At 40.9% G+C, this 26,216-nt stretch overlaps 1 protein-coding gene and 1 long non-coding RNA gene across 3 annotated transcripts in view; both read left to right on the top strand.

Moving 5' to 3' along the window:
• Positions 1–26,216, top strand: part of LOC143340460 (uncharacterized) — a 641,167-nt gene that overhangs the window by 441,921 nt on the left and 173,030 nt on the right. The gene's annotated exons all lie outside the window — the stretch shown is intronic.
• Positions 16,997–26,216, top strand: part of LOC143340461 (uncharacterized) — a 103,201-nt gene continuing 93,981 nt past the window's right edge. The window contains exon 1 of the long non-coding RNA XR_013079447.1: positions 16,997–17,101. This is a non-coding gene — a long non-coding RNA (uncharacterized LOC143340461). The remainder of the gene's footprint in view (positions 17,102–26,216) is intronic.

Here is a 26,216-nt window from a genome sequence, read left to right as displayed (position 1 = left end):
GCGAGTGAAAAATTCCATGCGTAGAAATGAAATTAACTGAAAGAATTATTTCCAACGTAATAAATGTTACAGTGAATTATACGAGGCGAATGAAATTATAACGCGCGGCGTATATTCAAAGTCGCGTCAAGTCGTTGGTTACATTCATCCTTATCAAATCAACGATTTTCAGAAAATACGAAACCGTGGTAATCCATAATTTTTTTCTCCGGCTGCGCTAATTAAATGACTGTCAATTAACTCAAGTACGTTAAGATTGACTGGAGATAGACCGATTGACGCTTACTGGGGACGTTCCCCGGACGTTTAATCTTCATTGTTCAGGATGCAATGACGGAAGCACTCGACTGACGGCGCGAATTTCGTCTGCTTGCGTAAAATCCCTTATTATCTGCCAGCCGCTCTTCTCGTTACTTTCCTATGTTCGTGACTATCGTGTGACACGCGGAAAAAAGAACGGTATTTCAGCGTCCGTTTAGTCGTGATAAACGAGTCTCGCCTTGAAGTAATTTTGGAAAAATGTGTAATCCTTTCACAGTGAACAAACATTACTCAACGTTATTAAGCTTGGGAGCATCATTAAATAGATTGCAATTTCAAATTGGAGGCCCGAGTCCGAGGAATGATTAAAAATAATTTCAAACAACTATCTGATTTACACACCTGATTCATTCATTTTTCATAGTGGATACAAAATTGATAGACAAAAATATCTTACGGAGATTTAATTATAAATCGCCCGTCAAAGAACGTTAAAACTCCCAAGTGATAAAATTAATCTTGCTAACTTTATTATCAACGCGTAAAGTAGTCCGTAAATTTGCTACAAAATACATTCTTCCGTGGGTGTAAAACTCAAGCTAAGCGTTTACGCAATTCACAACCCCTTTCCGTACAATACGTGAGAAAAACATAATCCGTTTATCCTGCAGAAAGGGCAACGGATCTCGAAGCAGGTGTGTTTCTGTAAGATTCTCTTCGAAACCGAAAAGTGTCACGATCGGTTATACCAGGCACGATCGTGTAAAACGATTTGTACCGGAAATATGTGCAATGACACGTACCCCCGGGGCGGAAGACCCTTGTCAAAATATTAAACCCTTCCCTTTAAGATCGAGTTTCGAATAGTTTCATGTCATAACAAATCCTATCCTCTTTACGGGTATATAGCAAGGGAAGGTAGACCATCAACGGGGGCGAGTGTTGGAGGGTTCAACCGGCCAGTATCACCTTACAACAGCTTTCCACGCGTCCCCTTTTATGAAGGACCGTCCCATATTTCCATTTATTTTTGTTCCACCTTTTGAAATCATACACCCTTTATTGCGGGGGTTATGTGACTGCTACTCGTACGGCTATCGCGTGGACGCTTCACAAATTCTTCACCTTGTATTCTACCTTCATTGTCACCATCTTGCGTCCCACAACGCAAAAATGAACCGTACAACAGTCAGAGGGACCTTTTATTCATTCAAAAACATAATTTACTTGGTTAGAAAATTCATTTTACTTCAGGAAATGGACTTTCGTTTTCAGGAACAATTAGAAAATGTTAAAAATAAAGTATAGATGATTACAAAAGATTCAAATTGTCTCAGAGTGTCTAAAAGTCTGGTAGAGTCTGAATCGTTCTTTCTGCATGTGTGATTGATCTATTAGGGAAACTGAAAACTGTGGGGTTTATGTTCCTGACACGCGGTGAGCAGGAAAAAGTTTCAAACATATGTTGACTTAGGAGAGGAGTGGACCAACTTGTTTGGGATTCACGGGAAACCTCAATTTGACTTTCCAATGGAGGTCTTGAAACTCGCAGTTCATTATTGTTTCACTCGTAGTTTAATAATATTTTTAACAACCTGCTGGACGAACTTTTAATCGAAAGTGTTTTTTAACTAATTACGGATAAATGATTTTTAAGGATCGTACGTTGAAAATAATTTGAAACTTTTACAACTTTGCTCGGTAGAATTTAGCATTTTACGATCTAACCTCATAGTCGTAGATCAAATTTTGTGGTCGTGAAAGTATATTTATGATTCGAAACATTATCTTGAAGATGGTAACTAATTAATCAATGGCCAGCTCGTTCGCTTTTCTATACTGCAACAATCTTTCATATTAAAACTGTTAAATGAAAATCAATTTCTAAAGGCCATATAGTCTGGTTGAACTTTCAAATTAATTAATGCACGTAGCTTTTTATTCACGTTTATTCAGGTTTCCTTTAAAAGTAAGGCTATACCAAGCACTGATTATAGATCGAAAATATTCTTGTTCGTGAAATAGTTTGAACAATAGCTCTGCTTCATTCTCGTAGTTGGTAGTGGCTTAATGGAAAGTATCAAAGGTATTGTTCAGCGTAATTGTTTCGAGCTAATTAAACGATGCAGTGCTTTTGTAACCTCGAAATAATGGTTTATAGGCATTTATAATGGCTGCGTACCTGCGCGAGCACACGTGTTCCGCCCGTAACGCAATACTCTGAAGACTGGTTTTTTAACGCTCTTTGTCGGACTTGTCCTAATATTTTGACTCCATTTGTCCTGCAGACCAGCGGGCGTATCAAATGAACAAATGCAATTTCCTTTTCCAAACGAATGTTAAAATGCAGACTGTATCATAATATCAGTGCCGGGCAAATTTCATTCGCGAATAACAAATGAACATTGAAGATTCATTGTGGGAGTGGATTAAAAAAGTAAAAAAGTAAAATTACATCGGTAAATATCAATGAATCTAAAATATTTATATATCTGTAATAAAATTTCATGGACTTTTCATAACGTTTGAATGTTAATTTTAGATGCTATGGCTCGATACTTTTGCCTTACTTTTTCCAGGACTAAGCTCAACCAACCGATGATATTCGATTGATTTTTATTTCATTCGACCGTAGTAGACATTTCCATTAATCAATAATCCGATTCCTGTTCTTTTTTTCTAAAATTAAAAAAAAAATAATTTAAAAGCGAGCTTTCACGTTTTTCTTCGGGTGCATTGGTTTTTTCTATTTTTGATTACATATATATTTTTCGCCCTTTAATTTCCTCATTGCTGCCTATTCACGTATTGATTTTTCCATTGCATTGTTTAATATATTTGCGGCTATACATTTACTGGAAGCTTCTCCAGTTCGACCAAACCGACCTAACCATCCCTCTTGCAGAGTCAATAATTTAGGTCGACTATTAAAAAATGGTGGCACATTAAAATAATATTCTTTTTACTTATTTCTGTATCATCTTCACTTTCAGTATATATTTTAAATAAAGTACGAATTCTTTCATGTTTTAAATAAAAGTAATTACAATCTTCAGTTAATTACAGTATTGCTCAGATACCGATATATATATTTATGTATATGTAATATACATATTTTGAAAGTTTCTATACCGTTATCATGCTTTCGGAGAAACATGACCTAAACAGTTAATGACCACCAACGCTGAAATACTCCTAATCTTCATCAAAAAGGATTTTTAATCGATCAATAACAGCAATCCATTTAATCCTCTCGTATTTCTAAAAATGGTTTCATCGAAAAGTAGGACATAGAAGGAAGATGGATCGCATATCACGGTTCTCTGAGCCCAACGATATAATTATAATTGGCGATTAGAGTCATACGACATACAACATGATCGAACGATTGAAACGTGACGTTACATTCTATCAGTACGTAAGAAAAATGTATCATGATGAATGTTACTTCTCACATATACATAGAAGTTACCTGTCAAATATCCATATTTTTCATTTATTCATGTAATATGGAACGATTCCAGTCCATCAACTTTTTAAAATTTTTACGTTCGCGACATTAGGGCCGCGGTATTATTACATACAAATATGGTCGGGTCACACGGTAAAAAGCTTGAGGGATGCTGCCCTAAAGGTTAACGTTACGAAACGAGGAACGGTTCGTCAAAGCAATGGGACATCGCGTACAGTGCAATTCACGTTGACCAGCCGTCCCGGGGCAGCGACACGGTTTGTCGGCATTCTTCTCGTTCTCCGTTTCGGTCGAATTCAAATTTACGAGCAGCCAGGGACGGTTTAAAACGATCATCTGTACTTATTACTCCGAACTATAGGCGCGCGCAGACAATATATGTACGTAACATCGGAGCGCGGGTGGTCTGACCAGTTGGAGGGCCGACTACCGCTGTAGATCGATAACACTTTCCGGCGGAAACTAAGCTTAAGCGACGTACCTAACAAGAGGAAATGAGGTACTACGGGATACGCAGATCGAGAAGGGGTTAGTTTCGCCAAAGAAGATCGCGGTCGGACCGTAGGTACGGTGCACGTACGAGGATCGCCGGGTTGCGGACGAAAGGGTTAAAGTAGATCAAGCTAGTCAAGGTGTTGGTTCACACATTTCGGCATAATCCGTGCACAATATATAACAACACGGGCTTAGGATTCTCTGGGCGGGCGGTGCGGTTTCCCTGGTCTAGGCAGCTCTTAAGCTTCCGGCAGCTGGAAGGTTCATGGAGTTGGAAACGACCCCGTCTGTACGATTCTGTAACGTGGACACGATAAACGTTCGCCGGTCCGGTCATTCGTTAACCCACCCCGTATATATACGCGTCGTACAATTTGTCAGGAACGGTTAAAGCCACTATTAACCTACCAACGATTATTGCCGTCTCTTTTCGCTTTGGCGACTATTTTCCCTGGAACTGGGATGTTTCGAGGGCCAAAAGTGGATCGAGCTGTGAAATTAAGAGCGCTCCGAACGGATTTGGAATACGGCGCTTTCGCTGCTGTGTTTTATACGACTGCGGTCCTTGGGATCGTAAATGTGATGGAAAAAAAGAGAGCAGCGTTTTATAATTTCACAGTTTACTTACAATCATCCCTATTACACGGTCTGTCGCGAAAGTAATCGAACGTTTTATAGAAAAAGAGAAACGCGGGATATTTTGGGGGAAAAATGTTGTATGGATTACTTTTTCATTGTTCTCCTGTGAAAAGTAAAAATAGATAGTGGATGAAGGGTAATTTAATATACGGAACCTACTTCAGCAATCGAGGGCACACAACCAATTGAGGACAAAAATATATTTAGGATCTCATGCTATATTTGATCTTATTTTTGAGTTACAGCCATGTTTGTATTTTGAAGCAATCAATGTTAAATGACTCGTTGAATTCGCTGAATTTTTATTTTTGACACAGTTTAAAAATATAATCGAGCAATGTCAAATAGATTCAGGTTTCATCTCGACATAAACTCGGTCTAATGTAAAAAATTTGTTAAATCCAAACCTCTATAAAATTTCAGTGTAGAGATTGAAAATGAAATTCCATAGTCTGGTACTGTGTGTCCGGGCAGGCTGCAGTATGGATTCGTATAAAGTTACTTCACAATTCATCATATTGATTAAAATTTAGGAGAAGAACTAAAAGTGAATACGTGAAAGCAGTATCGAAGTACGAATCGTGTTTCCATCATATCAATTTGGTCAAAGAGTGCGTTCATTCCGAGTGTCAATTTTCACTTTAAATAAACATAAATTCGTTTAGCGTGAAAATTTTAAATCCACATAAGCGACATCGCTTCCATACATTTTCGGCAAATAAATTCTTCTTTATAATGGAATGTACGAATGCCTAATCTGCGTCTCCAGAGATACTAACGTTGCTCTCAGAAAATGATTTATGGAGGATTTAACCGTAAAATTAAAAGTCTCGCATAAAAGAAAGATAGTTTTATGCAGCAGAGGATGAGATACTTAATTCCTGAAAATTAAAAGGATACTTTTGAGGAACCTAATTGCCAGAGGCGATCAATTTTCTGTACCCGCGTAATTTTCCCGCGCTCCCAGTTCCTATTAATGAGAGAGGATCGTGACAACAATTTCCTGTTAATATCATACCTTCCGGTAGCGTTTTAATGCAAGTACACAGTTCTCTGCGGTTGACAAGACTGAACAGGGCCATGATTAAACATCTTGCCAGCGGCATTTACGATTTACGATTTTTTGCAGCATTCATTTCCGCGCCATAAATTCCATATTACAAGCGCTCCACCGGCATCGACGTTAATATGGCGTTTTCAACGCGAGTCCAGTTATGGATAATCAATGAATATTTAATCGGTTGGCCCGTTTAAAATGTTGACGATTATTTTGATTTTCACCCTCGCGTATAAATCTGCTAGAAAATTAACGGCGAGTCTCGGCGTGGCAGCGCCGAGAAAATAAACTTTCGTCCCGGGAAAGATATCGGATAGCGAACGGAAATTTCAAATGATTGCGGGATCCGAAAATCCCGTGGAAAGCAATGGCGACGACGGTAAGAACAGTCCTCGGACGATCGCTAAGCTTCTCCACGTTTCTCCTTTCGTTTCCTCCGTGCACCCCTCGGGATTCGGAATAATCCTGAGACCGATGAAGGTTAGCGACGAAAGCCGAAAGGGTGACGGTGGCGAAGGTAAAGAGCATCGCAGAGAAGGAAAGACGAAAACGGTTGTAAGAGTAGAGAGGTACGCGAAACGTTGGTCCGAGAAGGAATCGAGGACGTGGACGCGTTTAACTGGTCGAAGTCTTCCCCCGCTTCAATTGAGCTTCAATAATTTGTGGCCCCGCGCCAGTGGGCTGGGTGGACGATAAGGTGGGACGAGAGAGCGCGGCAGGGGGGGCTGGTGTACGTGGAACGACAAGTAGAAGGAAGGAAAATCGGTGTAGAGAAAGAGACTCGGCCGCCCGGGGGTAGTCGGCGCAGGCAGGATATGCGAGGCAGTTGAAAAGTTTACACGCTCCGGTGGTGATGTATGGAGATTGTGCGTGCGTGACTTGCTTAGTTCTGAGGCAGAAGCTCAGTCACTCTGCTTCTCTCGTTCTGTCCCCCGACTCCCCCGTCGTCGTTCTGATAACTGCTGCCTTATCGGTCCGCCAGCAAGGATACTGGTATTTCGCCCGATCGGACGTGTGGATGACTGGGACGCATAGCGGATGGTAATAACTGGTTCGAACTTCGTAACAGAAGTGGCCCCCGTTTCAACGTGATAAATGCTCCACCGAGTATACCGTAGCCCGCTCGCGGAACTTCTGGCAGCCGAAGATTAGGGAATATTGATTATAATTAATTACCCAGTCTCTTCCTGCTACGTGCAAACGAATCGTATTTACCGTCTGCGCAGACTGTTCGGTGAAGCGAGAGGATTAACCGTGAGAGGATTTCTGGGTCCACCGAGTCTTTGACACTTACATGCTATTGCGGGAATTAGATATTACGGTGTACGTGTTTGAAACAAAGCGGTCCACGCACGATCGATAATATTCAATCCCGTTTGGACACTTTGTACGACCATTGTCAATCATACTTACAAGGGAATTTGATGGAATTTGGCACAGTGCCGGTGTGACTAAAAGTATCTTTGATCTGCTGTCGTTCGTGTTGAATATAAAGGTGTGAAGGAATGAATTTTGTATTTTCCGTCTGTTTTATTATTCATCATAGAGACTCTTTGAGATTTTTAAAAAGTAGGAAAGCACAAATGCTATTTCTCGTATAACGTACGGATCTCAAATTAGCAATTATCCGAGTACAATGTAAGAACTCACAGGAAACACTAAAGCGTATCACAGGTACAACTTTCCTTCTGCAGCACTCTCTGACTCATTGTACTTTCAACAAAATCGCCCTCTACTGATTCTGCACTCTTTCTTGTAAAATCCTTTTAAACTCACTGCTTTTCACGATCCAATTCCGCTTTAGAAAGAACTAGAAGGTACAAATCCCTTTGTACCATTCACATTTTTAAGACCTCTTTCTTAAGTCTAATAAATATATTCTCGATTTAATTGACAAATCGGGCTCATTGTGCAATGGTCCACGTCAAAGAAACACATTCGAACGAAATTCTCAACGAGACAAATATTGTTCCCTATCGTTTTTAAAATTAATTCATTTAAATTGAGTAAATTCCTAAATTTCTAATTCACGTTTGGCTACTTAATTCAAAAACTTCCTGTATAAGATTTCGACCGTTGGGAAGATGAATATTGCAACCGGAAGTCGAACTCTGATCGATGGATGGGCTCGCTTGAACGTGGCTTTCTTACAATTGAATTTTATGGCTCGAATTCAAACGCTCTTGGCGCATAACGCCGAATCACGCTCAATAGAGCTGTAACCCAATTAGATGGAGATATCGCTGCCAGGCACTGAAAGGGTTAATCCACCAACCTCGAACATCGTGCGCACACGATAATTAAAACCGTCCAATGGCGCGAATTAATCTCGTTAATCCGTAACGCGACGGTAAACGTTTACAATTTGCCAAGGAAACACTTGGGTAAACTTCGACAGGGCCGATTAACGGAACAATACTCCGTTCCTTGTATGCATTTCATAACGGCAAGGAGGACGAATTCAGAGGCGCAGGACCTTAAATAATTATGGTGTTTACTTAAGGAGCGGGTCGCGAGAGAGGGGCAGGGGCGCGGCCCTGGGCCCTCTAATTCCTCGGACGAGGGTGAAGGGTTAATTGAAGGCAACAATTAATTTACGATGTTGAACGAACTTACACAACTTTGACAAACTGCCAACAGTGAAGGATGAAGCGAAGAAAGGCGCCATAAATAAGGATGAAGCTTGAGCGGGAATAGGACGACAGGTCGAGGCGGGAACGAAGTACGCGAGCCAGTTCTGACGGCGGAGGTTGGTGGATGGTCGGTGACCAAGGGACAAGGGGAAGTCTTAAGCCCTGGAACTAGCGAACACCGCCGTATCCTCGGCTCAAATTAGTCGCGCTGGATTTACTCGTCGGCGGATCAGTTTTTTAATCTCCACGGGAAGCCGCAAATAATTCCGCCATGCGTAAAACCCTGCCGCGAACCCGTTATCCTTCGTGAAAGTTTTTGAAATCGTCCCGATGACCATTTGCGTTCTCTCACGATCGAATCCAACCGCTATTGATCCAGAAGAAAGGTTATAGATTTAGTTAATCCGGGATAACGATAGATCTATATCAACGAAAAACTCTTGTCGATAGGAAACATAATTGTGGTCGTGATCGATCGACCAATTTTGAGAGATGCAATTTATAAAGATTTTCTTCGATTAAAATATTTTTCAAATTGTTGGTTATATTCAAAAATATTTCAGTTACTTTGTCACTGGTTAAAACCACCCTCTTTTATCACGTTTCTTGTCCAGAGATTCTTGCGTGATGTGGATGAACGTGTTCGTGTAATAGGAGAGTATTCCAATCTTTATTAGTGTTTACATTGTCGATAAGATCTGTCTACATTAATAGTTGACGATACTATTTTGCTTCCTTCTAGGTGACTAATTTTGTCTCCACCCACTAAAAAGCTGTCCAACTTGAAAGTTCTGTAATTTTGCTAAAATTTAACCAAAGGTGACAGAAACTAAATTAAAAATTGAACCTCTTGTTGAAGTTTTCAGTCGATCTCATTTAAGTAAATGCCCAAGGGGTAAAACTCTCCTTCAAATAGGGGTTGCCAAGTTGTAAAAACTTTATAATATTTAATAAACGCTAAGAGAAAGGTGTCTTTTGACGAAATTAAAATTCATTACCAAAATTTCATCGTGTACGCAAGCAATCAAGTGCGACTTTAAGTAACTTGTGTGTTCGTTTCTACTTGTATTGTTCGTACACATTGATTTTAATATGGAACTTTATCTTTCATTACGATGTGGTTCAGACATCAAACATAAGTAGAAAGGACTAGTAATGGACAGACAGATTAGATGAATATTCAAATATTTTTTACACTTGACATTTCCTAATATCACCTGTCGGGTTTATTTCGCGTCAGTGTTTTTTCCCCCTCGCCAGACTAATAAAACAATAAATAATCGAGTTACCCGGGCTGACTGAAGTTTTCTAATTTATTTTAACGAGAGTCAGATGCCCGCAAAATGTTCACCAGAAGGTTCTCCGCTCCGCAGGGCTGGATCACACAGATGCTCAATGACCTACTGCAATCTTTAATATTCAGGGCCGATCAAGTTCGAGCCATTTCCCAGCGAGGAAATAAATCATCCGGTCCCGTTCGTAACGAACTCGCATTTTCACAGCTTTTCCCGAACGGACCGTTGGACCGTGGCACAGTTTGGACGGCGCGTAGCAATTTTTTTCCCTCCCATTTGCGGCGGTTCGCGATAAGACGCGAGGAACGTGGGGACAATTTTCAGGAAATCTTGCGCTACCCGGTCTTTCTGCCTCGTCTCGATTCCCCTTTCCGCCTCGTTCCCTCGTTATAAAGTGCTGTTCGACTGACAGCTCTTATCGGCACTTTGCACAGAATCGATATGGACGGGGGAGGTTACGCGATGTCCCCGCAGTCGTGCTCATTTTGGTCAATGCACTTTTCGCTGGTCGCGCGTGATTCTCGTGCGCGATAGCGAAAAACCTCCAGCGAAGTGCAATATGTCCGTTAGCGTCAACGACCTTTAAAAACGGTTTCAAGGCAGATAGCTAACCGCTATTTGGCCTTCCAAGAGCTGGGTCAGAGGCTGAATGGGACTGTGACATAAACTATCCACCCTCGTCGGTGGTCGCCCGGCGATGGCTTTAGTGACTCCGTGTCACGTAGCTACCAGGTGTCGTGCGATTGATTGTTTATAGTAAGCTTGGCGTGTCGAGTAGGTCAAACAGCTGCGTTGCCTGAAGACCGATGGTATTGTCTCGAAGGATCTGCTCGTTTTGTCTTCTGGTACCGAGAAACGGTAGAAAAATGCGCGAACCTCCGGTTGGTATCACTTTTTCCTAGACTCAAAGAGTCAGTTGAAGTATTTGTACGTTTCAGATTGACGTTTTCGAAACAAAATATCATCTAATACCGATTATAATTCATATGTTAACGAATAAATATGTTTCGCGTTCAATATCTAACGTGTCATTCACCTCGAAACGTAGTTGAAAGCCAGTGGCTAAGATAAATTCAGCAAGTCCGTTTATTCGGCACTGATTCGCAGATACGTCGATTCGAAACATTCATTATTGGGCGCCGAAGCCGCGGGCTGTTTACGCGGAGCTTAACATGCTCGTGGAGTAACTCCGTTATGTAATGTTCCGACATGTATCGAAACTTTGGAAAAGTAATTTGACCGTTCGCGGCGGCCGGAAGGGGTATGTAAACGGCGCTCGCCGGTATAACAGCGATAACTCTTTAATTAACTTCCAATCGGCTTTTTCAATCGCAAAGCGAACTATTAACTTCGGTTTACGGCATTCGGTTAAACGGAATAGCCACGGCGCAGAATCAACAAAATGCTGAAATTAATTTTTATATTACTGGGAGGCTTAGCTATTTGAAAATACGTTCCTAACGATTCGTTTCGAAATTCCGAAAAAATAACGAGTTTATAAAATATTCCCGACGGCGCGTTAGCTGGTTCGATGGCATTGCTCGCCATGTGTTAGGAGGATAATTATGGTGTCGCATTGGGAAAGCGAAAAATTTATTTTTATGTTTCGAAAGGTATGTTTTTATGTACACAGAAAATATCTGTCTCCTCCATTCGATTCATTTACATTTATTATCTGTAATATGCAATTTTTCTTTGTTGTTCAAAATGGTTAAAATTAAACCCTGATTTTATTTTCTAACTTGCAAACTGTTGGAGATTGCAAACTTCAAACACCAATTAATTTTGTAATTCTTTTATTCTACACAAAATTAAAATTTAATTGTTATCGTAGACAGAAAACATCGTTAGTGGAAAATTAATTTATATTAATTGAGCAGAAATAAGGGATGTCTCGTTTCGAAAACCGCCCACGCGTTATCCGTAATCCTCCCGCGCTTTGGACTTCCGCGAAACACCGTGGATATATACGGCGCCGATAAAATTCCGGGCGTTGTATTTCCGGCGGACGTGTCCCGATGTTTCGCGACACACCTTCCGGAACTCGTTCGTGCGTCGTTAAACTATTCGAACGTGTCGTAGTGACGGCATAAATGCGACTTAGGCGCGACCCACGCTTTTGCGCTTCGAGCATGGCATCGCGAACGATCGGAACACTGCAAATTCGTCTTTTATTTCTTAAATTCGCTCGTGTCTCGCCTATTTAGTCTCGCGGTAAGTTCGATAATTTATTTTCGTGGCGAACTTATATTTCCAAGACTGCTGTTTCATTGTAGAGAATAACCGGTTTTTAGTCGGAAACGTTGGTACACTTTATACTGCAGTGCACGTGTCGCCGGAAACTGAAATAGGTTCCTTGAAATATCGTCAATTTTAATGCGACCTCGAATTATTCCTCTTTCCGCGAGGACTCTTTTATGCAGGGCATAGGTAACCAACAGCGTTTCTCTGGTTCCATGCGAATCAAATAGTTACCGCGGGCATTCATGCTTCGGCTCTTTCCGCGAGTCGATTTGCACGAGTTGATATTTTGCGAACGCCTCGCTCTCACGCACAAACGTGCACGCCCGAGCGAATATAGAGGTTTCGTTTATCTACGCGATGCATTTCGTAATTTATGTTGCGCACACAGATTAACATGCAGTCGGAACGGAGCTAGTGAACGGGAAAATAAATTCAACTCCGCGCGCAAACTTTTCCTTTCGCGGGATATTAGGGAGTGATAATTTTATTCCGTTGGAAATGCTTTTAAAACAGAACCGCGTCTCAAGCAGCGAAGTTAAATAATATCCACGTACCTACAATGCAGTTAATTAATACCGGAACTAATGCAAGGACCATTGTTATTTTTTAAACGTCATAAAATTCTCGGTACTGAGACCGATTGTCTGCAATTAAATTTTTTGAATGGCAACTCATCGTGACTCTAGAGTTCCAATTTAGCGAAAGGCTCGATAGAATAATATTCCGGTTGATTTTATGAAGAGAATTCTCGGTGGTATCGGTCAACTGTACTGTTCGCAACGCATCACTTTTGACTAATGTCGAGCAGCGCATCGGGCCTGACGTGTTTAGCATGGAACTCGATCATTCATGTGCAGTTCAACCTGAGTGTCCCAATTTCCTCCGCACGATTACCTCAATATAGTAGCCGCATTCCCATCACGATACCTGGTGCGGTTAACGCGATAGGGCCATGTTGACCTAATGTCATTTCTCCGGTGAAGCTTACGGTTGTTAAACTGCGAAAATACAAATACAGACCGGCGTAACGAATCGAAATCTGCCACGGTGAAATTAATTAAACGACGAGTTCGTAACCATTGCCGATCTGGGACGGGTTGTGCATTTTTCTGCAAGCAAAGAAACTAGTTCGACTATATATTCTGGAGCGTACAGCCTTCTTCTGTGCTGGACGAACATACGGCATCTCATTAATGGAACAAGCGAGGGGCAGTACTGCTAGGTTGATTACCTGCCAGATACACATAAGCGATAAATCAAATTATACTTAACTGTTGATCTGGCCAGGTTATTTCATAGAAGACTTGTATATATATTTCAAAAGTAGTTTTTAATTTTGTCTCTTCAATATCTTTGAGAGTCTAATAGAAGTTCGAACGATAGATATTTTAATATAGACAAACCTTTTCTTTCGTTTGAAAACATACGAAATATACGTTTTTACAGTTTTCACGTTTTTTTTAAACGTTTAAGGAAACTTGCCGTTAAGTCACGATACTCGCTTATTGAATATCCTCGAAATTAGAGGCAGCGTGTTAGGGTAATCGTGCGCGGGAAATTGGGAAATTCGGATTGCCCTGCTTGCAAATTATTGAGTCACGCAATATTCATGCTTCAGTCTACGCAGAGGTCCAGAAATGATCGATTGTCCGATCGATCGAAATATTATCAAGCATGTCGGCGTGAAAATTTATCGTTTGCGTTATTAATATGGCTGCATTAGTTACCTTTGCTTTGCATTAACGCGTAAGTGTTAGCATTTGATATGCTTATAGAGTCGTGTATGTTGTTTGTAAGTTGACAAATTAAGAAAGCTTCAAATGTAATTTCATTGTTCTAGACATTCGTGTTATTTTGGCTTTTAGAATCGCTTCTGGAGTATATACTACCAGTAGATGAACCAATAGAGCACCTCGTATGTTTGTAAAGTTTCGAGTCAATCGATGGACTACATCTTGAGATATCGTGGACATCAGTTTCAAAGTTTAAAGTTTGACGGGCGATACGATATCCGAGTGCTCTACTGTTCGAATGCTCCATTAGCACAAAAGATTTTACTCCGTTTTATGTGAAATGTCTTTAAACATTCTTTTATATCAACTAAAATTAATTTCAATCCTGAAAATTGTATTAAACAAACTCGTTTCTCAACATTATTATTCCAAGTTTTCCTACGAATCTGACGTTTAATTGTGTATTTATACGCATAACGCGCACCGTGCACGCTGTAATATATGTACCGTCCATGTTTTTCTTCTTATCTTATCGACTTACTAGCGCTAATCGCGAGTTGGACCTTTGTTCCATATTAGAATCCGAGTATTTCGCGATAAGGGTGGTTAATAATTTCTTGGGCAATCTGTACATTGTATGCTCGAGTTCAAAGCAATGAAGCATGGTACCGAAGCGGCTAACTGCGCGATAATATATCCAGCGTACGCATTTCTGTGCAATCTGTGTGTTGAACTCCCTTAACAGCACGTAAGCGGAAGTAGGTAACGGAATGCTTCTTGCGGTGGTTGTCGAAACACAGCGAGCTTTCTAATTAGACCGTCTTGCAGTTTACAGTCGGTTGTAAAAGCAGGACCTCTCGTTTTCTCAGACAATGGCGCATCTTCGTAAAATTTTCACAATGAATTAAGATCCACAAACAACCTGGTTCCCGTTGTTACACGTACTAGGGCGCGCGCGCCTGTGTCTACGCTCAATTCTACCTTCCAGCATGCGAAAACGTCAGACCAGGCCACGTAACTTTTCTATTATTCTCCGCAGACGATTCCCACGTTGCGTTCCAAGTTTTTAAACAAGCCGCCTGCAATAAACCAGCAATAACATTACCACCCCGCCCGGTTATTCCGTCTTTCTTCTCCGACTTATCCTGCGCTTCCTTCACCGGTGTCCTGGGATTCTAATGAAAATTCCACGACGGAACGAAACAAGCCGAGACTTTGATGTTACACACCGGCGAAGATCGTTCCGACGACGAAATTGATTTATATCTCAGAGATTTTTCAAGCTGCGCATGATCTATTATGAAAGGAGCCTCGCGAGCAAACATACTGCGCTTGCTACGAAAGCGGCAAAGGAGGTTATTCAAACACAACCAGACTCATCCCATATGGAATTTTTCCAAATTTTCCATGTTTCCAGATTGTCTTTGTCTATAGGAAGCGCGATCAACGATCGGTAGAAACATTTTGAAATTCTTGTAACTCACAGAACGAAATAACAACTTGGTAGCAATGAACGAACAGCAAAACTATCATCCTTCTTGTTGGCCTCGATCCGTTCCTCCTTCAGCAGCGAACCCCCAAGTTAACGCGACGCTCTGCATATGAAATGCATTCGTAAAGAATCTCACGTCCCTGGCCGGGGCCAGACACTTTTGCACGTAGCCGGGCGATACTTTTCGAGGCGCAACCCTCGATATACTTTACAACGGCCGACTGTACAAGGCGGTTATCAATACGTGGAAAATATTGATACTTCCCTTGGTATTCCGCGACGTGGAACGGTTACCGAGAGAATATTGGCACGTACCGGAGCGAGATCTAACGCGGAACACGCTTTGAGGCTGGTTGCGCGAAAGAGAAACGTCATTGTGGTGTGCGGGAACTTGCTTTGTCGAGGGAAAAAGGAATTTGCGTACGTTGCACGATCCTCGTTTTTTTCCACCCCCCTACCGTCGATAGATAACGGTTTCTGCGGCGGACCGACCTTTTCGAAAGCGAGAAACGCGATGAGTTGGTTTCTGAATTCCTAACTTTTCCTTTATCGATTCTCGATCGCCCCTCGCGCAGACAGTTTTGCCTACGCAATCATGTGCAATTTGCGAATACTAGTCGATGTTGGAATCCATTGTATGGTAAGGCTTTGTTAATTTGGATAACATATTTTCTTTTTATTTTATCACTAAATTATAGGTCTGGAAATTCAGTTTACAGCCTGACGACAGAGATTACAGTAATCCGACAAATCCAAAAAAATCGACGGGGGTAGGTGCTGAAAATTGAAAAGTTTCAAATCGTTTTAAAAAAATTATTTTTAGTTACAATGGTCAATTATAATCATTTTTGGTCGAAAAGCATACCCCCGAAATTCTACCCATTTTCGAGGAAAAAATTCCTTACCGAAAATATGATGTCTGACCAGGCGTATGTCTATTCCCCTTAAATTTTTCGGCGAAAAAAAAAATTTCAAATCGTTTCAAAAAAATTATTTTTAGTTGCAAGGGTCAATTACAATCACTTTTGATGAATACACATACCTTCGAATTCCTACGCATTTTCGAGAAAAAAATTCATTACCGAAAATATTATATGTGGTCAGAAATCTTTCCCCGAAATTTTATGCATATCTTTAAAAAATGATAACTCCTAAACGGATTGGGGGATTTTGATGTTTCAAAAGGTAAACAAGTCGTATTTGGATGGAGAATTTGTAGATATTCCAAGAATATACGGAAAGTTGTTCCTTAACCATATTTTCTTTTTATTTTATCCATAATTAAAGGTCGTTCGAAACAGAGCTGAAATTCAGGTTGCAGCCTAACGACAGAGATTACAGTAATCCGTCACACGAATAACTTTTTATTTATCACACATAATCGTCTCAGTTTGAGGAAGGTCCTGAGATTTCCTCTTCACTCTTCCCTGATAACCCGCTCGTACATCGTGAAAATAGACGCGTCGTTGCATTATATCCGCCATGAATTTTTATTCAATTATTATTCTAGTGAACCGTGCTTCGCAACATTTTCTAGGAAGGGAACGACCGCGTATAAAATGCTCGACCGTTACGGGGGTCTTATTGAAGTAAATACATTGTTGAGCTTTACAGGTGACGTGTCACGTGTTCGCAAGCACCTGGCCCATGATTCAAGCCATGGATACTTTCTTACGTGTTCGTTGTCTCGACCGAGGGTGTGCATGAATTCTACATGAAGCCCGCGTTGGTGCCGCGTGCACTTCACGAGACCGTTTCGTCTATTTGCCAAGTTTGTAAGGTAAATTTATGTTGAACACCTTTCGCGCGCCGGTTCTCTCGATAGTTCCTCTTCCGTGGATAAATAGGTGGATGTACAAAAGTACCCAAGCGACACCCCGCTTAATATCGTTCTCCCCTATTCGTCGAGCTCTGTTCTGCTCGGTTCTGCTCGCGCGAATCGAGCACGACGAATGGATACGAGATATGATCCCACGGATATTACTGAGATAGAAAACGCGAGCTATGAGTTACGTATAGCGCCGGAATTGCTTGGCAGAAGTTCGCTACTCGCAAAGAGACGTGGTGGGTACCTTGGAAGTACTATCGTAAAGAATTCGCATCATATTTAAATGGGTCAGCGTTGACAGTCGCGATATCGTTGGCGCCGATGAGTCGCTGTTTGCTTCGAAGTGATGGACACGCCTGGCGACCATGGCTGACGGTTTTTTAGCTCCTGACAAAGGAGCTTGTACCGGGACCGGATTAACCGATAAGCAAAATAAGCACGTGCTTAAAATGTCACGGAATAGGGACACCGTCGAGTTTTTCCAGCGTCGCTTGCTGGATGACTCTGAAAAATTTAAAGCGATCGCGAGAGGAGCTCGTAGATCGTCGAACTCGTGGATGCGAATAAACGGTATCCCAATTCTGAGGGTTCTTAAATTTCACCATTTTTTATACGATAGTTGACACATTGAAACATCTGTTGGGAAGAAGAGAAAAGGTTTATTATTATTATTTTAGTAAAAATTTGAATTTGAAAATGCGTTTCCAAAAATAATCCCCTTCCGATTGTGCATTTTACAATTGTGTCGTGCAATCTTGCTGGATAGAAATAAGGGTATAGCACGCTTTCGCAGCTGCTACTATTTGGCAACCAGTATGGCTGCGGAATACAAGAGACGCGAATGGTCCAATAATATTTTGGCAAATACATAAATTTGTCAGCGAAATACATAGTATATTTTAGAATTATAGTTACAAACTTAAAGAAAGAAATTTTATAAAATATTTGTTAAATGCTTAGTTTCAGACTAGAGTCCGTCAATTTCTGACTATTTCTACTTAAATCCGTGTTCGTAAAGAATGATATAACAGTTCCGGGATTAAGGGGAATGTTTTACTACGAATAAGTGGAATGAGAACGAACGGTGTCGATTACTTTTGCCTTAGGGCTGACTATAAAGTCTGACCTAGTATACTCGCACGGAAGGCCTTTTGTGCTGCAGAATATTATATTATCTGATTTCTGTGAACGTTAGTATCTTCTAACTAGTTGGAACTAGTTATCGTTAATAATACCATGCCAGTTTAAAAGTTTCTGCATAGAAACATAAGTAGAAACAATCAGTAACGTAGAGACTCGTTAGTCGATTCGTTCATAATCGAACGCGGAACCTCGTGTGAGAAATTTCGCTCCACGATATCTTCCGGTTGTTTAATTTTCAAATATACGGTGTAATCGATGATTCTTCGAACAAGATTAGATCGAATACGCGAAATGAAATTCTGTAAATTTTAATTATAATTAGAACGAATTAACAATACATTAACATCGTTCCACCTTGATGGTTGTAACTTCGCCTCCCAGAATGACGTCGAGCTACGCGAAAGTTTCAGAAATTTTAATAATTAAAAAGCACAATGCTCCGCCATCGGTGTCGAAATTGTCACACTTTGTACTCGTCCTGCTTCGCCTCACGTTTCGCGTCCAATCGATCAAATTACATATGCAGTTCCGTCGTCGCCGTACTTTTCGCTGAATATCTACATTAATTGAGCCAGGGCAGCGCAGTTTTCCCGATAATATCGTTCACTCTCGAATTGTTTAACTAATATGATCGCTGTGTCCCGACGGATAGCAATTTTGAAACATATAGGGCAGGGGTCGTCAACTTTAAAGCGTACAGAGGCTGTCGTTCGAATCTTGAAATTCTCAGTGATACATTTGTCGAAATTTTGCGATGGATACATGTGCATAAATAACAAATAATAGAAATGTGAGAAAGTATGAAAGAGTTTTCGATACTTCTTATTAAATACTTTGTACTGCAAATAGCTAATAAATAGCTTGGTTAAATGGGTGTTCAAGCGTAGCTTTTAGTACTTTCGTGTTGAACGTTTCAGTCCTATATTTGTACCATCTTCGCTAACTCCGACCCGAATAATTATGGACGTCCAACACGAACAAAGTTGTACTATGCTCGTACGGCTATTTGACTAAGTTATTTATTGGGACCAAATAGTTTGTGTATCATCAATGCCTAATTCTATCAAATCCGTCGCTACACAATTCATTATTACGAGCAATCAGCCACTCGGAAGCAACGGGTTGGCGATTACTGCTATAGGACACGGTTACCTACATTGGACCGCGTTGATGAATAGTTGAAATTGGTATAATAACGTCATTTATCGCATGTGTTTTCAACGTCACTACGATATTACGGCCTGCGGTCCACTTTCATGTTTGGACGTGCAACAATTGATTTGTTACGCTGTCAAATATAATATTGTGAAGTTTCATGCTATATTAACGTATTAAAGTCTGTGCGTTTTCACACGTATATACCCTAAATTCCCACACGTTTAACTAATAAACGTATCTACATATTTAGTATTATAAATTTCTATATTCTAGAGGCTGACCCTCCATAATTGATTTTCGCCGGATCAATGAAATTATTTATTAAAACTTCACGTAACGTAATAATCAGTGAAAACATTTTTCTTCTGTTTCATCGAAAAATTGCAATTTAAGGAAATGTCTGAAGCGGTTCAATTTAGGTAACCGTACTCCAACAGGGGACAAACGAACACTCGGTTTATTACCAAACGACCCCTTCATTTCGGGTTTAACATTTTCTCAGGGAGGGGGTTCAATCTCGTTTCTGGCCGCAACGGGGCTGCAGAACTCGGTACGGGGGAAGAAAGAGAAGCACTCGAAGGAGCGTACGAGCCTGCGGTACAGAAATTACTATTAAGGTCACGGATTCGGTCGTGCTAGTCGCGCGACTAATCAATTCTGCGGCCACTCGAACCGATAGTTTCAAACTTGGATTTATGGACAGCGTCTGAATTTGAGGCGAACAATTGCATTATATAATTCCGTCGCGGAACAAACGCGACGAACGGAATCGATACGCGGCGCGTTCTAACGTTATTAATCGAGAACAATATATACGATCGTACTTTATTTTTTCCCCTCCCCAGACTCGATCGTGCTTTTATCGGCGCCGCGGTTCGCGCACGAAGACCGCAAAGCCCTACTCGTTCTGACCCTTTCGTGCCCACTGTATCGTTTTGCGATACACGCCAGTTTCAGACAGTTTATATTGTTATTACAATACCAGCCGTGCGCTTTCCTTTTGCGGATTATTCTTTACGGTTCGTGCGATACGTGTAATCGTGTTCAGCGCGAGTTTTCGATAATATGACAAAGTAAATCCGGTGAACGCAGTCCGAGTTAAAAGAGAAAAATAATACTGCATCTAGGTGCTCGCACAAAGGGATTAATCGACGCGTACGAATACAGAATATATTTGCATTTATTTTTAGGGATATTTGATTCGAGTTTAGACGATCACTTTCCTTTCAACAGTTTCGTAAACTTCTTTATAAGTTTTAAAGTATAGTATGTACGTGGGAAGTAAATTCTCTGGTTATACGAGCAAAAATATTGTGGTACTTCGTTCTAGATCCGCTCGAGGACACTTCAATAAGGCTTTTCTGAAGAATCCTGGCCTTAAATACGGCGATACGTTTGAACTGTCTCCTGCTTGGAGATAATTCGGACGAAACATAGGAACGAGAGGAAAGTTTTAAAAACTATCATCCTGTGGTGTTTTAAAACAAGAGGAAATTTGGAGTTTTAATATAAACCTGGAAAAGGAAATAACCGTAGGGGAGAGAGCAATATTTTTCTTTCAATATTTGGGTGTATTCTCCGCAAATAGGACACTGGTCAAACTTTTAGTCGACTCTAAAATAGTAGCAGCTGGAAAAGCCTTATTGAAGAGACCTTCAGCAGATCTAAATTTGAAAATTTAGTTCACCATCACGATTTCTAAAATCATTTTTTTACTGCTAGGTTTAATCTGAATTGTTCGCAAATGGAGGGTCAAATATGTTAGGAAAATTGTGGTCAGACAAGCTATACTCTAGAAGAGATGGGGGGAGGGGGGGAACCGTAATTTTAACATTAAATATCTCATAAATTATTAACCGTCTGCCCCAAAAACTGGGTACCATTAGCTCCAGTTTTCCAAACTCTATCATTGCACAGAAGCTTATCAAAAATTCAGCGCCACACTTCGAAACTTTTCCACGTGAGGTATTTCTTAGCATGTTAACACTCACATACTATTTCTCTTGGGTTCTTTCTTACGGTTATATTAGAAAACCAATACATTTCTACCGTCGAATATTATCCCCATTTTTCGTTAAATTATTCCTGACAACCTCGCGGAAAGAGAAATAGTCGATCGAGGAGTCGATCCATCCGGATCATCGACAGATTCCGTTTCATCGAGCTTAATATTCGGAAATGGCTGCGTCGAACACTCAGGAGAATCGAAGCGTTTCAGGATTCGCTATTGTTTCAACAGTTTCGGTTTTGCTAGTCCGTTATTTAAAGTCGCTAAAACTGCGATTGGCGGAGGGTGTCGCGAATAGGGGTCGAATCGATATAATCGGGCGGGCATACAGTGCTCTCTTGCGGGTCATCGGGTCAACGATCGTCTCCGTTTGGTACTATTCTTTCGCGGATGGGGCCACTCACAGGGGATACGACGCAACTTTTATCCGACGTGCGCTTTATTGGGCAGAATGATGCTCGGCTACGAACGACAAACTTACCGGTGACTGACTGGCTTCTCGTTAAAAATGGATATTGGGTGGCGTTGGTTCGTTTAAGCGGAGGAAGAGCTGACGATGAAACGACAGAAGCCCTATTCTTGCCTCTCATGAATTAATTTTCGAATTGAATCGTGGAACCGAGAATCGACGAACGGAGTGTCCAAGTATTTTCAGTTACTTGTCGCTCATTATTCTCTTAATTCGTTTAGATATTGTATACAGAGCTGTGGTTGCTCTGGATGAAATTGTTTTAAAAGAATACTTCAAATCGTACACATTTTAATTAATCCTTTTAACCAGAGATCGAATCTTTGTTCTCCCTAGAATATTTCTCTGCCCTTTTAGCAGCGTCAAGAACATATTTTTCATGGAACAATTTTTCAAACATCAAAAGAAGACATGGAAAAGCGAAACGTTTTTCGCCATTCAATTTCTCACAGAAACAATTTGAGTCAAAATGTTGTTCGACGCTTTTCAACGTTCAGTGAATAAACATGTTTAAATAGAAACGCTTTTCGCGTTCCTTTGACGTGGAGCATCACCCTAAATTCGATCATTCTCTCTCCTACCGTCACGGAGAAACGAGCGCCGTATCGCGAACACTCTTTTAAACTCGGTTAACTATTAACAGGTTGTTAGCCGGCCATTAAAGCTCAAACAAACTAAAAGAACAACCGTAGCTGCGAAACACCTGCCAGCACCGCCGATGTAATAGTAATGTAACTGTCCCGGAAAAACGGTTTTCTCGAACGATCTTATTATTCGAGAAAATTGGCGTTTCGACGCGGCTCGGAGTCGTGGTATTTCGCCGTTAGTCCAGCCGGTGTAAAATCGCCCAGCGCGTAAACGACGTCGTTTCTCATCCGTTCGCGATGGGGTCGACTCGTTCTCAACACAATCTACCAATCAGGAAATACTTTGGCATCGATGCGTTGTACATCATCTCGCAACCTTACACCTTGAATTTACGTATAACTGGGCATGTTACACGCGGTCGAGCGTGCATCAAGCCACCATACACTACCAGCCAAAAGTTTTTAATCATATCTAAATAATGAAAGAATTGTACTATCTTCCATTTTTAAAAATCTGGGGTCCCCTTTTCCATCTTGAGCTTCTCTCGATCGTTTAATTAAAAAATAAAATTTATTTCTCCATTGGTTTGTAAAATAACTTGGAACACTTTATTCGAACAATACGTGTACAAATTTTTATTTACGCACGAGTCGAAAGGTAGATTGATTAAAAAATCAAATATTAGTTTGTACATGTTTCTGATTTCCCGAAAAATGTTTACACATTACCTACATCAATTGATTAAAATTTCAAGCTCGTCCGTTATTTATTACCCGGCGCAACGGTCCAGATTTATTTAACCCGTCTACCGCAGTACCTTTTCAGTTCATTCCCGGTGCCCATCACGCAGATTTATACCTCATCCGTCCGGAGACGCAACAATACGCATTCGCGAGCCGTTTTTCCCGCATCATTGCGTGCGTACAGCGTTCTCGTTTCTCCGAAGAAGGTCCGATCACGATTTTAATTTATCTCTCCACTCGCCACCTTGCGTAATTGCGCAACGAATGCCAGTGCATTTTTTCCTCTGCATTACGCAAGATGCATCGGTCGAATCGTTCGACGTTGTTTGTTCTTCCTTTTAACGTTTCTGTTGATCAATTATCTTCGTCTCGTCAAAAATGACCGTTTAAAGCGAAGCTCGTATAAGGGTTATGGAATCCACAGGATGTTGTGATCCACGCACACGCGTGAACTGGCGCGTGCAGAACGGTGGAACCAATCAGGGACACGGTGCAAAAGCTCTTCTCCTCGATAGCCGCATTCCACGGCATAAAAACCAGCTCTCCTCTTGGCCGCTATTTCACGTGGAACCCGTTTTTCTCATTACCACTGCTACGTTCTTAATGAAAGCCGTTTTTCTCGGCGCCTCTTGTTGCTGCATTCTTACCGCGCGCTTTCGAGCACGCACGCCGGTTTGACGAGCGTTTTATCAGCCATTATTGGCCGATCTCTTTCCTCGTTACGGGCTACTGATCCCTGGATGAATGCTGAAGAATTAACAGCTGTAGATTTGCTTACACACGGTTGCCTCCGTTCGTGTTAATTCATCTCGTATCCGCGGGTCTTAACAGTCGTACACGTCGAGAAAACTAGTTAATCCTGATTTGCAAGTCACGTGTTTTGCGCAGAGATTGGGAATCGTTATTGTCAGGTTCAAGTGGATGCGAAGTAAGCGACACCCCAATCAGATCCCGCTTCAAAACTCTGTAACTATCATTACGCTCGCACAAAGTTTACAATATCGTCTGATTAGAAAATCTAACGCTACCCATTAGTCTTCTCTAGTATTCCCCTGTGTTTGCTCAGCCAACACAAGTTCTGCTAACTACAACAAATTTGTTAGTCGATCGATCGTCCGGCTCTATAGAGGCTGTACAACTGTTAATTCCTTGGGGAAATATTATTCTTTCACTTTGTCGGTGATGGCGGCGACGGTTATGCGCATGTTGGACGTGCCACACCATTGTCCTTTATAGTTAGTCTTTAACCCATTCAACTTTGGAAATTTAAATCCAATTTTCGGGCTGGTTTTAGCGACTAATTCCTGTTTGCAGTTTCGGAAAACTGTTAAATATGTGTACATGTAAGAACATTTTGGGTTCTTTGTTGTACGCTAATTAGGAGAACAAATATCCGTAGCAATTGATCGACGAATTAGATGAGGACGTGTACATAGTTACGGAGAAGATTGCAACATTGACAATAATTATTGGCATAACGCGCAACATCGAGCAATTCTAATCGAGAAAAACTAGAAATGTAGAAACGTTGATCGAGAACATCACCAAAATATCTGCGGAGTTTCGACTGCAAATTGCAAACTTTGTGTTTGCCAATTCGATCGGCGCGAATATTACTCGCAGGAGCCGTTTGGCCAAACCACCCGTCAGGAAATCAAGAGTAACAACTTTCTGCTGAATGACACTGTGGGGGTTACAAAATGAGAAAGCGAAAGAGAGATGAAAATAATGGGAGGGACAGCGCAGCGATTCGAACCAGGCTCGCCAGAGGAATTCGTCAGCGAGGCGATCTAGCAAACCCTGGGACGCTGAGACAATTAGTGGTTTTTCTCCTTAGAGTGTTTTTACTCGAGTGCTTGCTAGCAGTTTTTCGAACGTTGCCTCCTTGCAACCTGTGCTTAACTTGTGATTTGGAGGAAGAGAACCGTCATCGTACCTTTAATGGTACCGTGTGTAAGAGAAACGATTAAAACACCTGAACAACCTATTTACTTTTGGTGATGGAAACGTAGACCATTAGTAATTATTTTGATTATTTACAGATGTCAAGAGTACTATAATATTACTCTGTCAATTATACTAGTTTCTAATTTTATAGAAACACTTAATATAGAGTGTAATTACACTATGATCGATGTTAACAAAAATAGTAAGTAGAAATGGGCAGTAATGATCAGACGGGGTAAACAAGTCTGACAAATCTGGTTTTACAAATGAAACGTAGAAATTTTACATATTTTATATTTTATTACTCTATTGTATTACTACACTATCCATGGCTGCGTTTACAAAAATTCAAAAACGAATTTTTAAGAAGAATCGACCGGGGGTAGAAATTTTTCGGTGAAAAAAAAATTTTAAATGGTTCTAAAAAAATTATTTTCAGTTGCAAGGGTCAATTACAATCATTTTTGGTGATTATATAGACTCTCGAAATCCTACGCAGTTTCGAGAAAAAAATTCTTCTTGGCATTTCCTTGGTCTTCAGAATGAATAAGCGAACTTCAAGTGTAGTTTTCCCCCATTAATCAGAACTTCATCAACAATGGGAAAACAGTAAAAAGAACTTTGATAGTCTAGTGTTGTCCTCTTTTTTGGCATTGTATATCGCAACATGATTGTTCGTTCAGTTTTCAACGAGGTAGCTCCCTGAAGCCTGTAAATAATCGTGGACGAAAAGAACGTCTAACCAGTTAGCCAGCTCCGGGACCGTGAAAATTCTCTGCTGAAACGCGAGCAGAAAAATATAGCTGAACTATGCGAAGCACTGAGGTATTGGAATGCGATATATAAATGTAAATGAGTGGCGCTATCGTGGTATGTGCAATTAAGAGGTTATGAAATTCTTCCCTGTCGGAACATCCTTCTTTCGTCTCATTTCTCTATCCTGCTCGCTCCTGGCGCGTCTCGTTTCCCTGCTCCGTATTTCTCTCTGTCTCTGCTCGTTCCTTTCGAGAA

The sequence above is a fragment of the Colletes latitarsis genome, chromosome 3 (genome assembly GCF_051014445.1).
Source record: "Colletes latitarsis isolate SP2378_abdomen chromosome 3, iyColLati1, whole genome shotgun sequence".
Lineage (NCBI taxonomy): Eukaryota > Metazoa > Arthropoda > Insecta > Hymenoptera > Colletidae > Colletes > Colletes latitarsis.
Note: the sequence above shows the minus strand (reverse complement) of the source record. Positions and strands in the feature narration are given on the sequence as shown.